Below are 16,665 nucleotides of genomic sequence, written 5' to 3'. Positions count from 1 at the left end.
CACAAACATTGACCCATCCTCTAATAACCCCTTAGTCCACCCACAAATATCTTTACCATCAGTCATCTCTTTTCCATGTCAACTACCACAAACATGGTTTGGATGTTCAATGACTCTTAAGTGTAATAACCATTAACTGATTTCCTTGTCTAATCTAGTTATCTTTAGCTGTTGGAGAGTTTCTGATTCCTTTCAAAATATGATGATAGTTTTATATCCTCTTGCCTGAAAAATCCTATACACACAAAATTCACCATGCAGTCTCTGATGATTAGCAGTTACAGAAGCCAGACCACAAGTATAAGTTTGAAAATTTGCTCTTCTTTCCCCCACTTTCAATCTACTCCTACCCCACTGCCACTTTAATTCTCTTAATGTACTGATAAGTCATATTAATTTCCCCCCAAATTTGTTATATCCCACTATTTGTTGAATTAAATCTAAATCTTTATTCTGGACTCAAAGTTCTATAAGCTACAGCTTTTATTTCAGTAAGACTCACCATTCCTGTGCTCTGTGAAGCCTACAGTCTAGCTCAAATTGATATGCACTAAATTTGCTCCCATATTGTTCTTCCTTTACTGATTTTCTCTGCCTAAATTCTCTATATACCAATTAAAATATACTAATTCCTAGGTCCCCAAAAAAGAGATTCTGAATTAGTCAGTTTGGGGTACAGCATGGGCATTAGGGGTTTTAAAGCTTTCCATGTGTCTCCAATGTGTAGTGAAGTTTCAAAACCACCGATGCAGATAATGTAATGCCCTGATCCCTCAGTTCTTTTTCCATTCTAATAATTTTAGAAAACACAAAACTAGAAGAAGATATATATAATTGATTTGGCAAAGTACCCACATCCATAATATATCAAAATTCCTGCAAATTAATGGGAAAATGGCAGGAAATTTTTTAAATGTGCAAAAGACTTGAACAGACATTTCACTTAAGAGAATGCATTTATCTAAGTGATCAATGACAAAATAATGGGGTGATCAAAATCATGAGTCATAGGGGCATGCAAATACAAACTACAAAAAGATACTACACATTTAATATTGAATAAATAGTTTGACCACACGAAGTGGTGGCAAGCAGATACAGAACTGGTATTCTCTTACACTCCTCATACACATGTAAAACCATTTTAGAAAACAATTTGGCAGTATTTATTTTTTTTAAGATTTTATTTATTTATCTTTTTATTTATTTGACAGAGAGAGAGTACACACAAGCAGGGGGAGTGGGAGAAGCAGGCTCCCTACTGAGCAGGGAGCCCAATGAGGGTCTCAATCCCAGGACCCTGGGATCATGACCTGAGCCAAAGGCAGATGCTTAACTGACTGAGCCACCCAGGTGCCCCTTTGGCAGTATCTATTAAAGCTGAACAGAGCTCTCTCTCTCTCTCTCTCTCTCTCTCTCTCTCTCTCTCTCTATATATATATATATATCCTTATGACCTGTTAGCAATTCTACCCTTAGGTATAATCCCCCAAAATGATATTCACGCACACAAGACAGGTAAATTCAGCAGTATTCAAAATAGCAAAAAAGTGGTAAACATATCAAATTTCCTTGTATGTATGTGCAACACCATGGATGAGTCTTTCACACATAATGCTGAATGACAGAAGCCAGAGAAAAGAATGCACTCTGGGGGGTCTTATTTACATAAATTTAAACTGGCCAAATTAAACCGTGGAAGTGGAAGCCAGCATAGTAGCAACTTTTGGATGGAGAGATGGAGGTAATGACTGAATGGAACATAAGAAAGTCTTCCGGAATGTTGGATAGTTTTCTATATCTTGATTTGAATAATGACTACACAAGTGTGTTCACCTTGTAAAAAGTTCATTGAGCTATACATTTAACTAGATGTATGCTATAAAATATACCTCAGTTTGATGTTTTTAAAAGGGAAAGACCTATATGTATTTACATGTCACATAGGTAGAACTTTAAGATTTATTACTGTATGAAGAAAAAGACATTTTTATGTAAAAAAGAGAATATTGTTTGGAAAATCATGGGCCATACTCAAGTAGTGAACAATTATGTATTTTTTTTCTAAATATTTAATAGTGGTATAGAGCCCATATATGGTAATAATGACACCTATGCCACACTGATTCTGGCATATTGAATAACGGAAACTACAGAGATGAGTGCTCAGACAGGAGTTGAAGTAGGAAAATGTAAAGCCTTCCTACAGAGTAGAGAAACTTGGTAAGTATTGCCCATTCTTCCATAGTTAGAGGTAGTAGTAGCCTGCAATAACTGACTTCCTCTCATACCTGAGATTTCAGTTCAAGGGCATCCCATTTGAACTTCCTAACATCCAGGAAATAATTTTTTTCTTAAAACAGCATCTGGGGGCGCCTGGGTGGCTCAGTCGTTAAGCGTCTGCCTTCAGCTCAGGTCATGATCCCAGAGTGCCAGGATAGAGCCCTGCATCGGGCTCCCTGCTCGGCGGGAAGCATGCTTCTCCCTCTCCCACTCCCCCTGCTTGTGTTCCCTCTCTCGCTGTCTCTCTCTGTCAAATAAATAAATAAAATCTTTAAAAAAAAAAAACAAACCAGCATCTGGATCCTTCAAGTAATTTCACCTTTTTTTCACTTTCTAGAAAATATGAATGTATCACTATTAAGAGGAAAACAAATTTGACTCTTCTAATTATACAACTTATTCAATATTTTTCAAATAGAGACAAGGCTAGATTAGTTAGATCATCAAACTTATCATTTCTGTTAAAATAAAGCTTAAATATTGATTAGATAGCAAATACTATAGTTATTATGAATTAAAATTACCAATTCTATGTAAGTTACCAACAGAGAAAAATTATTGCCTACTAAAAATTTATTGTGACATATTTAAGGAGTACTTTCAATCACCAAGAAGCTATTCTCTTTTGTAGACACTCTATTAGGCACATCATTTATTAGAGATCTTGTTATTTATGTACTTTCATAAAATAGTTGTTAGCTCCTTATATCTTAGCAACCAAGAGAAATACAAAATCAATTTTTACTCTCCCCACCCCCACTTTATTTCGAATGAAGTGCTTTTAACTGCCAGAAGAAACCTGGCCAATGTATCTTCATATAATTCATGTGTTAAGGTGCACAAAATTCTAAAATCTTCAGGCTTATGTACAACATTCAGATTTTTTTTAGCATCCAAAACTATATCGTTTAATTATGAGCTATAATAACTTTTGTAACTGAAAGTAGATATTTTCAAAATTAATAAAAATTAAAATATGTAAATATATTTCTACTAACTCTATTAGAAAGCATTTAAAATAGCCAGAAAGTATATCCAATTGACTAACATTATATGTAATGTCAAAAAAAGCATTCAGGTTTAGAATTTTACATTTTGATTAAAAAAATTTTTAATGAAAAGACTGGATATCTTATAATCAATTATGTGGCCAATGACCTTAAAGACATCTCACCAAAGAAGATAAACTGATGCCAAATAAGCATCTGTGAAAAGGTGTTCCACATATCATCAGAGAAATGCAAATTAAAACAACAACGAGATACCACTACACATCTCTTAGAACAGTTAAAATTCAAAACACTGACAACACCAAATGCTGGATAGCATGTGGTGTAACAGGAACACTCATACACTGCTGGTGGGAATGCAAAGCAGTATGGCCACTTGGAAAGACAGCTTGGCAGTTTCTTACAAAACAAAACATACTCTTTGCATATGAACCAGCAATCATGCTCCTTGGTATTTACCCATAGGAGCTGGAAACTTATTACCACACAAAAGTCTGCACATGGGTGTTTACAACAGCTTTATTCATAATTGCCAAACGTTGGAGGCAACCAAAATGTCCATCAGCCGGTGAATGGATAAGTAAACATTCAGACAATGGAATATAATTAAGTGCTAAAAAGAAATGACCTATCAAGCTATGAAAAGACATGGAGGACATTTAAATGTACATTACTTAGTGAAATATGCGAATCCAAAAAGGCTAAGGACTGTATAATTTCAACTATGCAACATTCTGAAAAGTCAAATCTATAGAGACTGGAAAAAGATCAATGGTTGCTAGGGGTTGGGGTCGGAGTGGTGAACACGATTTTTAGGGCAGTGAAAATAGTCTGTATGATGCTATAATTATGGACACATGCTATTATACATTTTTATTATGTATATAAATACATTTGTATAATATATTTGTAGAATGTACAACACCAAGAGTGAACTCTAATGTAAACTATGAACTGTGGGTGATAATGATAGGTGAATGTAGGTTCATCAATTTTAACAAATGTACCCCTGTGGGTGGGGGGATGTTCATAATATGGGAAGCTGTGTATTGGTGGGAGAAAGTGGGTCTATGAGAAATTTCTGTACCTTCCTCTCAATTTTGGTGTGTACCTAAAACTCTTCTTAAATAAAATCTCACCGCAATCAATTTATGCTGGAAAAATGCCTCTCCATTTCACTTTTTCAAAGTGTTTCAACAAATACTTGCTGTGGGAGATATGTGAGTTTCACTGATTTTTTGTGTGTGTGTGCTGACATATTTTGATTCCTGTCACATTTTCTTTTATGTGTGTTGTCATGCTTTGATTCCTGTCACATTTTTTAAATTTTATTTTATTATGTTATGTTAATCACCATATATTACATCATTAGTTTTTGATGTAGTGTTCCATGATTCATTGTCCTGTCACATTTTCTTTCATGTATCTTCTGCAGGTATTTTCTTTATGGTTATATAAACATGGGGCTTATATAAAACATCTTATAAGATATAATACTCTATTTTAACCTGATAACAACTTCAATCATATATAAAAACAATTCTTTTATATATCCCACCCCCACTTTATGTTATTGATGTCACAAATCACATATTATGAATCTATTAACATGATTTTGCCATTATTTTTAATGCTTTTGCCTTTTAAATTCTGTCCAAATGTAAAAGTGCTTTACACACCAATACAGTATTACACTGATCTGTACTTGCTTATATATTTACCCTTACTGGCAAGCTTTATATTTTCACAGGCTTTCATGTTTCTGCAGGGCATCCTTTCATTTCAACTTGCAGGATTCCCTCTAGTATTTCTTGTAGGACAGACCTAATGGTGATGAACTCCCTCAGTTTGTTTATCTGTTTATTTCTCCTTCATCTTTGAAGGACACTTTTACCAGGTATAGTGTTCTTGGTTGGCAGGTTTTCCACCTTTGAGCACTTTGAATATTCATCCCATTGCCTTCTATCCTGAAGGTTTCCCTTAAGAAACATACTGATAATCTAATGGGGGCTCCCTTGTGCATGACAAGTTGCTTTTCTCTTTCTGATTCAAGATTTTCTCTTTGTGTTTGACTTTGACAGTTTAATTACAATGTGTCTTTTGGTGTGGGCCTCTTTGGATTCATCCTAGCTGGAATTCTTTGAGCTTCCTGAACTTAGGTGCCCATTTCCTTCCTTAGACTTGAAAATTTTTCAGCCATTATTTCTTCAAATATTCTCCCCCATCTCCCTTCTCTTCTTTCTCAAATTCCCATAAGCATATATTGGCTGCTTAATGGTGTTTTTTGAGATCCTTAAGCTTTCTTCACTTTTCTATATTCTTTTTTTTTCCAACTCAATAATTCCAAATTACCTGTCATTGAGTTCACTGTTTTCTTCTGTTTAATCAAATTTAACATTAAATTCCTCTAGTGAATTTTCCAATTCAGTTATTGAATTTGTTTGATTCTTCTCTATACTTTCTGTCTCTTTGTTGATATCCTCATTTTATGTATTTTCTTGATTTTGTTTGTTTATCTGTGTTCTTTTGTAGATCATTGACTTCCCTTAAGACAATTATTTTGAATTCTTTGTCAGGTAATTAATAGATCTCCGTTTCTTTAGGTTTATTTTGTTCCTTTGATTAGACAATGTTTTTCTGATTCTTTGTGTCCCTGTGATTTTTTTTTCCTGAGCTTTTGCATTTGAAAAAACAGCACTTCTGTCAGTCCTTTTGGCTGGCTTTGGACAGGGGAAGACTTTCACCAATTAACCCTGCTATTGATTCCGGGGGCCTCTGAAACCTTTTGTGGGGTGGGGATATAACTTCTCTGGTCTTATGAATTTCCCAATTAGAGATTTGTTAGTTTCTTTTTCAGGAGCTCATAATCTCTTGCTCCCTCTAGTGACTGTACAATACTGCAAGTTCAAAGGTGCTACAGTAGTAAGTTGTTTAGCCCCCTTTTGTTCTCAGCAACCCTAAGGCATCCAAGTATCCTGATTCCCTGTCAGGGCTCCAAGCAAGGACAGAGAGAAACCAGTTTCTCAGGCAGCCCTCTGTAAATCTGGATGAAAGCTCCTCCTTCCTCTCTCCCTCCCAAGAAGCCATGAGTTGGGGGCAGTTTCCCAATAGCACAAGTCACATTGACCTCTGTGCCACCTCAAGTCCTCCAGTGCAAGATTAAACTACTCCCATTTTCCCTTACTTTTAGTGGCCCCCACACAAATTATGCTGGTTCCAACTAGGCCATTGCTTCAAGTCAGATGAAAAAGAAACAAGTCTCCCAGGCAGCCCTCTAAAAATCTTGCACATTGGACACATGTTCCACTTTTCTATTTCCCCCCCCACCCCCCCCCCCCCAGGGAGAAGGCATGAGCCAGAGTTCTTTCCAATGACATTGAGCTGCGCTGGCTTGGGGGTGGGGCAATTGAGAGTACAGTTAAATAATTCTTCCCATTCATTTCAATGTAGTTGTTCTCAACTTTTCACCTGCCTGGGTTACTACAACTTAAGTGGTTCCTGGAGTTCCCATAAAGATATTTTGGTCCATATATTGCTAAGTCCATGTCTCTGTAGGAGAACAAGGGCTGGGTCTTCTTATTCTGCCATCTTGCTCTTATTCTCATTGATTTCTGCTCTGGTCTTGATTATTTCTTTTACCACTTACTTTGGTTTTATTTTGCTCCTTTTTTCTTATGGTGGATACTGAAGTTATTGTTTGAAATCTGTCTTCTTTCCTTATATAGGCTTGGGAAAATTGGACAGCCACATGCAGAAGAATGAAACTGGACCACTTTCTTATACCATACACAAAAACAAATCCAAAATGGATGAAAGACTATAATGTGAGACAGGAAACCATCAAAATCCTAGAGAACACAGGCAGCAACCTCTTTGACCTCAGCCATAGCAACTTCTTACTAGACATGTCACCACAGGCAAGGAAAACAAAAGTAAAAACGAACTACTGGGACTTCATCAAGATAAAAAAAACTCTGCACAGCAAAGGAAACAATCAAAAAAACTAAAAGGCATTCTATGGAATGGGAGAAGATATCTGCAAATGACATATCGGATAAAGGGTTATTATCCAAAATCTATAAAGAACTTATCAAACTCAACACCTAAAAAACAAATAACCCAGTTAAGAAATGGGCAGAAGACATGAATAGACACTTTTCCAAAGAAGATATCTAGATGGGTAACAGACACATGAAAAGATGCTCAACATCACTCATCATCAGGGAAATACAAACCAAACCACAATGAGATACCATCTCACACCTGTCAGGATGGCTAAAATTAACAATATAAAAAAAACAACCAGTGTTGGCGAGGATGAAGAGAAAGGAGAACCCTTTTGCACTGTTGGTGGGAATGCAAACTGGTGCAGTCACTCTGGAAAACGGTATGGAGGTCCCTCAAAAATGTTAAAAATAGAACTACCCTCTGATCCAGCAATTGCACTACTAGGTATTTACCCAAAGGATACAAACATAGTGGATTTGAAGGGGCACATGCACCCCAGTGCTTATAGCAGCATTATCAACAATAGCCAAACTATGGAGAGAGCCCAAATGTCCACTGACTGATAAATGGATAAAGAAGATATGGTATATATATACATATAATGGAATATTACTCAGCCATCTAAAAGAATGAAACCTTGCCATTTGCAATGACATGGATGGAGCTGGAGTGTATTACACTAAGTGAAATAAGTCAGTCAGAGAAAGACAAATACCATATGATTTCACTCATATATGGAATTAAAGAAAGAAACCAGATGAACAACATATGGGGAAGGGGGAAAAGAAAAAAAGGAGAGAGGGACACAAGCCATAAGAGACTCCTTATGATACAGAACAAACTGAGGTTTGATGGAGGGACGTGGGTAGAGGATGGGCTAGATGGGTGATGGGTATTAAAGAGGGCACTTGTTATGATGAGCACTGGGTATTGTATGTAAGTAATGAATCACTGAATTCTACTCCAGAAAACAATATTGCACTGTATGTTAACTACCTAAAATTTAAATTAAAAAAAAAATCTTAATTCAATAAACAGTGATGAGATATACCACTGAATGACTTCAGACAATCTTTGTGTCCTAAGATTTTAATGTACACAATATTTTTCAGAGCTTTTGGCTTGCTTGTGTGTGTGTGTGTGTGTGTGTGTGTGTGTTATATAATTCTGATTATTTAAAGTGCATATGAAAATTTTGTAGAAGCACATTGGGGCAACTGCCTGAATTCACAATAATTTCCCCATCTGTATTAACCCTCTTTTTTTGATTACCTGGGAATGGGCAAGAAATGCAAGCAGGGCCAATCATAATGCAACCACTTTCTGTCATGTCAGGCCATGGATATTAATTCAGGTCATGTTAGCAAGAATCTCTTCCCAAGATTTGGAAAAGGAGAGTTCTTGCTTTTCTTTCTTGCAAATCTATAAGGGTGTGAGAAAAGTGTTATCATATACCATGGCTTTGGTTTTGTGAAGAAAGCAATGTGTGAGAAATGAAATGATACCAGAAGGTAAACCGAGATAATCCTGGTGCTCATCACAGCTTCCAACTGGCAGTCACCTTAGCAATTCTGTTTTATTAGCCAATGAATCCTCTCTCATGCTTTAGAGAGTTTGAGTCTATCACTTGCAGTCAAAAACTGTCCTTAAATATTGATTCGAAAATATTGAAATATATTTTTAGAAGAAAAACTAACTGGAGTTTTAAGAATTCTTTTAATTTCATTTTAATGATGGATAATAAGAAAATAAAATATATTACTGCAGTTATCAGCTTATCTACCTATGAGACTCTAAGTTGGATTGTCAGTTAATAATAAGGTCACCTATAACAATTCTAATATAAAATTTTATCATAATTTTTATTTCTTTTTTTCTTTTGGCAATATTTAGATAATGAAAATGATTCTCATTTTCTTCCATTATTTTCCATATTTATGTACTAAAAAGAAAAATGTTTACATGGGTTCAATATTCAACCAAAGTTGAATAGTAATAGAAAACTATATATTAAATTCTAAATTACTTTATCTGTCACTTGGCTAATGAATATTTATTGTATGCCTGATACCTACCAGACAATATCATGCATTCAGATGTAGACATCGTTAACAAAATAGTTCCTTTCCTTATGGAGTTTACTCTCAACATTTACAGTGAAGGAAAACTGCACCAGTATTTACTAGCTATTAAGAAACTGTTACGTGCAAAATGTTGAGAGTAGATTTTCATAGTGCTAGGGAAATGTATAATTTGGGGATCCAGCTTATTTACATGCATTAGGAAATGTTTACTGGCATAGCAATATTCCTACTGGGATTTGAAGGAGGACTACCATGACTCAACATGAGTGTTAATTAGGTAATAAAATTTTAGGAAGTAATAGAAATCATCATGGCCCACAAACAGAAGGACTTTTCTTAGATAAAATAGAGAGATGATGCAAAAGGAAATAGAAAAGTGGAATACAACAGCATAACTGAGGGCTGAAATCAAACATAAAATCTAAAGATACCCTGGGAAATATGGTTAATCCTGGAATTAATACTATATCAGAAACTCAAAACATCTTCATCAAGTAAAAATATTTTTTTCAGTTTTCATTTTTTCTTCTCTAAGGTAACCAGTATTTAATACAATAGATAGTGACTATCTCTTCCACATTTTTATTATTTTCTTTCATAATATAGTCATCCTCCTGTGACTAAATGGAAAGCAAATCAACCTATAGATATCAATTGATTTTAAGGCACTGTGCAAGGTTCTGCAAGCAGCATTGTAAAGACCAGTGATTTTAACATTCTCTAATGTTTGCTTTAAAGTGTTTATACTACGACTAGTATGACTTAAACATTTCATATCCTCTAATTGGCAGGATATTGTTAAAAGAAATTGTAACAGATTGGGAAGAAGGAAATATGGAGAGCTGAGAGGAAAAAAGAAGACTCATACTCTCAATATAGCCCACATTTCCACTTCCAAATAGTTCCCATATATGAAACCCCTTAAATTATATTGTAACCCTTCCCTCTGGAGTCTTGACCTGCAGTTTGAGAAATACTGGCATTGATACATGAAATACACAGATAATGCAAAAAACTCATTTTACCACATAGTTTCACCTTCTGCCCCCATCAATCATATTACAAACTCTGTCAGTAGGAAGCAAATTGCCTCCCTTCCCATGGTCACTTTATAGAGGAAGTGTTAATGACCAACATAAATGCCAAGAGTCGATAGGAATAACCATATGGAAACAATACTCTAGTTAATTAGCTTCTAAATAGTAATATTAAACTATATGTGTTGAAAGGAAAAAATGGAAAAGCCTTCTGGATCTTGTTTTGTTATGTTTAAAGAAGACAATATCATTCTCCAATATCAGTGTTTCTCTCTTACCTTACCTTCTCTTTGCTTTCCCACTCTGCAGTTCTTCATCCAATCTTTTCATCCAACCTTCTCCCTTTACCTCATCTACTACCCTGACAAAGCTCAGCATGGTAAGGGATGCAAATAAACTGGGAAGAAAATATTGTAGGTATATAAAACTATATATTAAATTCTAAATTACTTTATCTGTCACTTGGCTAATGAATATTTATTGTATGCCTGATACCTACCAGACAATATCATGCATTCAGATGTAGACATCGTTAACAAAATAGTTCCTTTCCTTATGGAGTTTACTCTCAACATTTACAGTGAAGGAAAACTGCACCAGTATTTACTAGCTATTAAGAAACTGTTACGTGCAAAATGTTGAGAGTAGATTTTCATAGTGCTAGGGAAATGTATAATTTGGGGATCCAGCTTATTTACATGCATTAGGAAATGTTTACTGGCATAGCAATATTCCTACTGGGATTTGAAGGAGGACTACCATTCAGATAAGTTAAAGAAAAGGGGCAGATTCCAAGAAAATGGAACAGTATGCACAGAAGCAGTTAAACAGGAGAAAGCATCGTCTGCTCAAACAGAAAGCCAGAGTGGCTGGCATGAACTGAGCAAATAGTAGATTTGTGCGTATGGAGACTAGAAAGGCAACTAAAGGTCAGGTTGTTGGAATTTGGGGGCCATTATTTGAAGGCCCATTCGAAGCTGTTGAAAGATTTTCAGAGAGAAATGAGATATTCAAATCTGTATTTTAAAAAGGGTATATACTGGAGAATGGAGAAGAGGAGGCAGAGTAAGTTTGGCTATGATGACTGCCGCCTAGTTGAGGACACTGACAATCAATGCAGGTAGAACTGAATGGATTCCAGAGTTATTTTGGTGGTGGAATTAAATTGGGCAGAAGGAGGAAAGAAGAGTCTAGAATTATGCTTATTTTTTGGATTAAATATATAATGGATAGTAGAGAGTTTTATTGAACTTGAGAAAACTAGAAAGCAAATTTCTTAGATGGGAATATATACATATATATAATCACAAAGCTGACCTAAACTAAACAGGTAAGTGAATATTAAGTATTTAATTATCAAGAATTTTAATTGCCCTTCTTAGAGATTATAAGAATTATAAGAATTCTGGGTAGATGATTCAGATGGCCCATTTCTTACTAAAACTCTTCCAATTTTGCATGAACATCTAAGGCATCTAAAATAAAACAGAATTATTTTCAAATCTGGATGTGCTCAGTAATTATTTTCTCATGAAGAAAAAAAAATGCCATGTTTAAAGGAAAGGCTGAACAAGTATATCTTACATCTTGCTGAATTCATAATTATAAGAGGAATTTCTAGTTGTGGAAATAATATCATCAGGAAACAATAAGAGCGTTAAGCCATTTTTTCTCATCCATCCCTTTTGCCACTGACTCTGCCACTGTAATTTTCAGTTTTGGCTTATAATTCTGTGTTCTCTACACAATAGGCTCTGACATTATGTCTCTCCCAGACACATAAACCCAAAAACTGCCATCTGCTCACCCAAAATGGTTTTGAATATCCTTTCTCTAAAATAAAGCCCCGGTTTATTACCTCAAAAGATTTTTTCCATACTACAACCATCGATTTGGATTCAGTAATCCAAAAACCAATCATTCATTCAAGTTTAGTATAATATTTTGAGAAAAGCAGTCTGCTAAGTGCTGAGCTGAATCATACAAACATTAACTTACTGTATTTCACAATGGTTGAAATCTTGCTGGATTGGTAGCAGAGTGCTTGTACAATTTTGGAAAGACTAAACAAGTGTAAAATTATTAGCACCAAGTTTTAAATTAACTTACCAATATGTTACTATTAAACAGTTCTAATATAGACCTATAAGAATCTTACTGGCTTGCACAGTTGTCTCTTCCATTAATAAAGGGGCAAACAATATGATAAAATCTAAGAGATCTTAGCATTTTAATTTAGTAGTAACATTGAAAGCTTACATTAACTAATTAAATACAGAGCCTAATCTCAACATTTTAATGCATTCAAATACTTACAAGTTAATCAATTAATCTATCACTTACACTTGGAATATCTCTTCACCACCATCACTTTCACTCCCTGCCAACCTTGAGGGATCATTAGAGATAAGATGCATGTTAAGATTAGTAACTGTAGTGGCGCCTGAGTGGCTCAGTCCTTAAGCGTCTGCCTTTGGCTCAGGTCATTATCCCAGGGTCCAGGGATCAAGCCCCACATCGAGCCCCTCATCAGGCTCCCTGCTCGGCAGGAAGCCTGCTCCTCCTTCTCCCACTCCCCCCTGCTTGTGTTCCTGCTCTCACTGTCTCTCTCTGTCAAATAAATAAATAAAATCTTAAAAAAAAAAGATTAGTAACTGTAAAAAAGAGATATGTTATTAACAATTCTCCTACATGAGGACACCATTTTGTCCTGCCTAACTTTTGAAAGTTGTTTTCCAGTGATTATACAATTCTATTCAGATTTTGGGAGCTATACACTAAATCTTATATACTATATATTATAAATATATAAATATAAAATATTTGTCAACTTTTTAAAGGTGAATAAAAATGGGATAAAATCTTAGGATGCATTCATGGATCACATATACCTTATTGTTTCTTTGATATATTTCCTGGCCTGGTGTTAGCAATTAATTCGAATCATGTAAAATTTTTTTTTTAAAGATTTTATTTATTTATTTGACAGAGAGAGAGAGACACAGCGAGAGAGGGAACACAAGCAGGGGAAGTGGGAGAGGGAGAAGCAGGCTTCCCGCGGAGCAGGGAGCCCAATGACGGGTTAGATCCCAGCACTCTGGGATCATGACCTGAGCCAAAGGCAGACACTTAATGACTGAGCCACCCAGGCGCCCCGAATTATGTAAAATTTATAATGCTAACATGGTCTTCTGGTTTCAGATGGCAAACTTGGCACAAATATTCACCTCTTCTTACTCCTAAGTTCAGAAAATCTTGCAGGTTTTACAAAAGCACAGAATATCAGAAAAAATAAAAGTAGAATTTTCAGGAAAAATTTTTAAAAGCTATCCAGGAAAGTCATAGTCCAAGTATGATGTGATGTGTTGAAATCAGAGTAAGAAGTCAGCAGGTATGAGGAATAAGAATGCAACAGATACCATGAAATAGAATGATTAAATAAGATGCTGAAAATAATAAAGATATGGTGAGGAAGGTATCATTCAAAAAGAAAAAATAAAAGATAATAAGCAATTCCAAGGAAAATAAAGCTATATAAGAAAAGCATGAAAAAAATGTAGAAATTTAAAACATGATATGATTTTGAGAAGTCAACATATAGTGTATATTACTTTTTTCTACATTTCACTGGCTATAACTCAGTTGTGGCGAGCTGCAGCTAGAAATTTGGTTAGTTGTACTAAAAATAGTTTGATAAGCACCTAAGTCATACCTTACACAGTTACTGTGAAATGGTTAACAGTTTAAACTCTTATTTTTCATTCCATGATTCTCAGATTTGATTTTTTGATTCCTCACTTTGCAAGATGATAATGTTATCATTTTCCCACCTCTCATCACTCTATCATCCAGTTTCTGCCACCAGTACATTATATTTTAATTGCAAAGTGGTAATATTTACCTTATATTCAATAATAACAATTAAGCTTGCTGTCTTTTGAATATTAGTTATCATAAAAGCTTATAGCCCATAACAGCATTTATCTCATTATAACTATATAAATACTGTTCATTACAGAGACACACTGTGTTCTATTGTATTTTTTTCAGTCTTATTTGCACCTCACAGGGGAGAATATTTATGGATTTTTCTTATCTAACCCTTTAACCAGTCTGAACAACAAAGAGAATATACACACCAATAAATAGATACATGATGATGATGATAGATGATATAGATAGATAGATAGATAGATAGATAGATAGATAGATAGATAGATAGACAAACTATCAGGGATTTCTGGGATTATAACAAAAGATTTAACATTCTTGCTATCAGAGTCTCAGGGGAAGAGAAAAAAATTGAAGCTGGAAAAGTACTAAAAGAAATCATGGCTAAATACTTCCTGAATCTGGCAAGGAGCATAAACTTTCATATTCAAGAAGTTGAGTGAACCATAAACAAGATAAACCCAAAGAAATCTATGCCAAGACATATCATAATGAAAGTTTAAAAACTAAAGACAAATCTTAGAAATGACTAGAGAAAAAGAATACTTTACCATAGAGGGCAGAAGGGAGTGGCACAGTATTTTTCTAGGGCAACAACAACAACAGAACTCTGCCAACCTAGAGTCCTATACACAATAAATATATCCTTCAACAATGAAGAAAAATTCAAGATATCATCAGATGAAGGAAAACTAAGAAAATGTGTTGCTAAGGAACACAGTAAGGAAAATTATGGGCAAATAAAATAGACTTCCCTTCTCTTTAGTTTGTAAAATTATTGATGGTTGAAGCAAAAATTCTAACACTGATATGGTTTGAAATATATGTAAAGGAAATATTTTTAAATATTATAAATGGGAGAATAAAAAGAGATAAAGGGAGATGAGTTTTCTACTTTTAACTTAAACTGCTGAAGAAACATCAATAGACTGTGAGACATATCACAGTATAGAGATAGATATAAAGATATAATACAAATATATAGATATCACACACACACACACACACATATAGATAATGTAATAGAACAACCACTAAATAGCCATACAGAAAAATACAGTCAAAAACAATATAGACCTCTGCAAGCTGGCAGTCAACACGGTGCCCTTCCCACTTTTCCACTTCTTCACGCCTGGCTTCTGACCAGCCATGGAAGCCAGCAGTATCAGGGCCTCACTGTACCCGAACTCAGCCAGCAGGTCTTTCATGTCAAGAACAGGCTGACTGCCTGTGACCCCAGCCATGGCCATTACCTCACCACGGCTGCTGTTCTTCATGGGCAGATGTCCATGAAGGAGGTAGATGAGCAGATGCTCAATGCACAAAGCAAGAATAGCAGCTATATCATGGAATGGATCCCCAACAACGTCAAGACAGCTGTCTGCAATAATCCCACCCCGTGGCCTCAAGATGGCAGTCACCTTCATTGGAAATAGCACATCCTTGCAGGAGCTCTTCAGACACATCTCAGAGCAGTCCGGGGCCACATTCTGGCGCTGGTACACAGATGAGGGCACGGATGAGATGGAATTCACTGAAGCTGAGAACAACATGAACAACCTTGTTTTCGAGTACCAGCAGTACCAGATGCCACAACAGAGGAAGAGGAGGATTAAGGCAGAGACCGTCACCTCAGCCTTCTCAGTTCCCTCAGCCTTCTTCCTCAACTGCCCCTGTTCTCTCCCTCAGAATTTGCATTTTCTGCCTCTATCTTGTTTTATTTGTTTGTTTCCTTTTTTAGAGGGTGTGGTCCTAGATTAGTGCTTGGCACATAATAGAAGCTCAATATTTTATTGTTTTTTCAATGTCTGCTCTCCCACCCTTGGGAAACCTAGATTTCTGCCAATCTAGGTAACCCTGTATTTCCTTTTGGTGTCCAATTCTCCCATCTGTCCAGCTGATATTTCCCTTTGCTTTTTTAAGATAATTATCCAAGAAGCTGGGTCTCATCAGATCCCATTTAGAATCATGTGCTGAAAACTCGGATAAATGGCCATCATCCTCAGCCTGTGTGGTAACTCAGGGGAAAGGAAACCAAATTACCTCATAGCAGGTAGAGGTACATAGGAGGTAGAGGTACATAGGAGGAAGGGGTAGGGTTTTTTAGTCTGGAGCAGTTTTGGAGAGGGATACAGGCTATTGAAGTCCTAATTTCCAGGAATTTACCTGCTCCTCTCTCAGCTTCAGGAAAGCTGTTAACAGTAGTATCTCCATTTTCAGTCTCCTTCCAAGCTCTGTCCTGAGCTGTTTGTTTCCTTTGTAGGGATCCGCCCCATTCTGTTGAGTGGGTTC

Source organism: Mirounga angustirostris, unplaced genomic scaffold (assembly GCF_029215605.1).
Source record: "Mirounga angustirostris isolate CCGP_5_RB_7025 unplaced genomic scaffold, mMirAng1.0.hap1 SCAF_12, whole genome shotgun sequence".
In the NCBI taxonomy this organism is placed as follows: domain Eukaryota; kingdom Metazoa; phylum Chordata; class Mammalia; order Carnivora; family Phocidae; genus Mirounga; species Mirounga angustirostris.
This window is presented reverse-complemented; position numbering follows the sequence as displayed.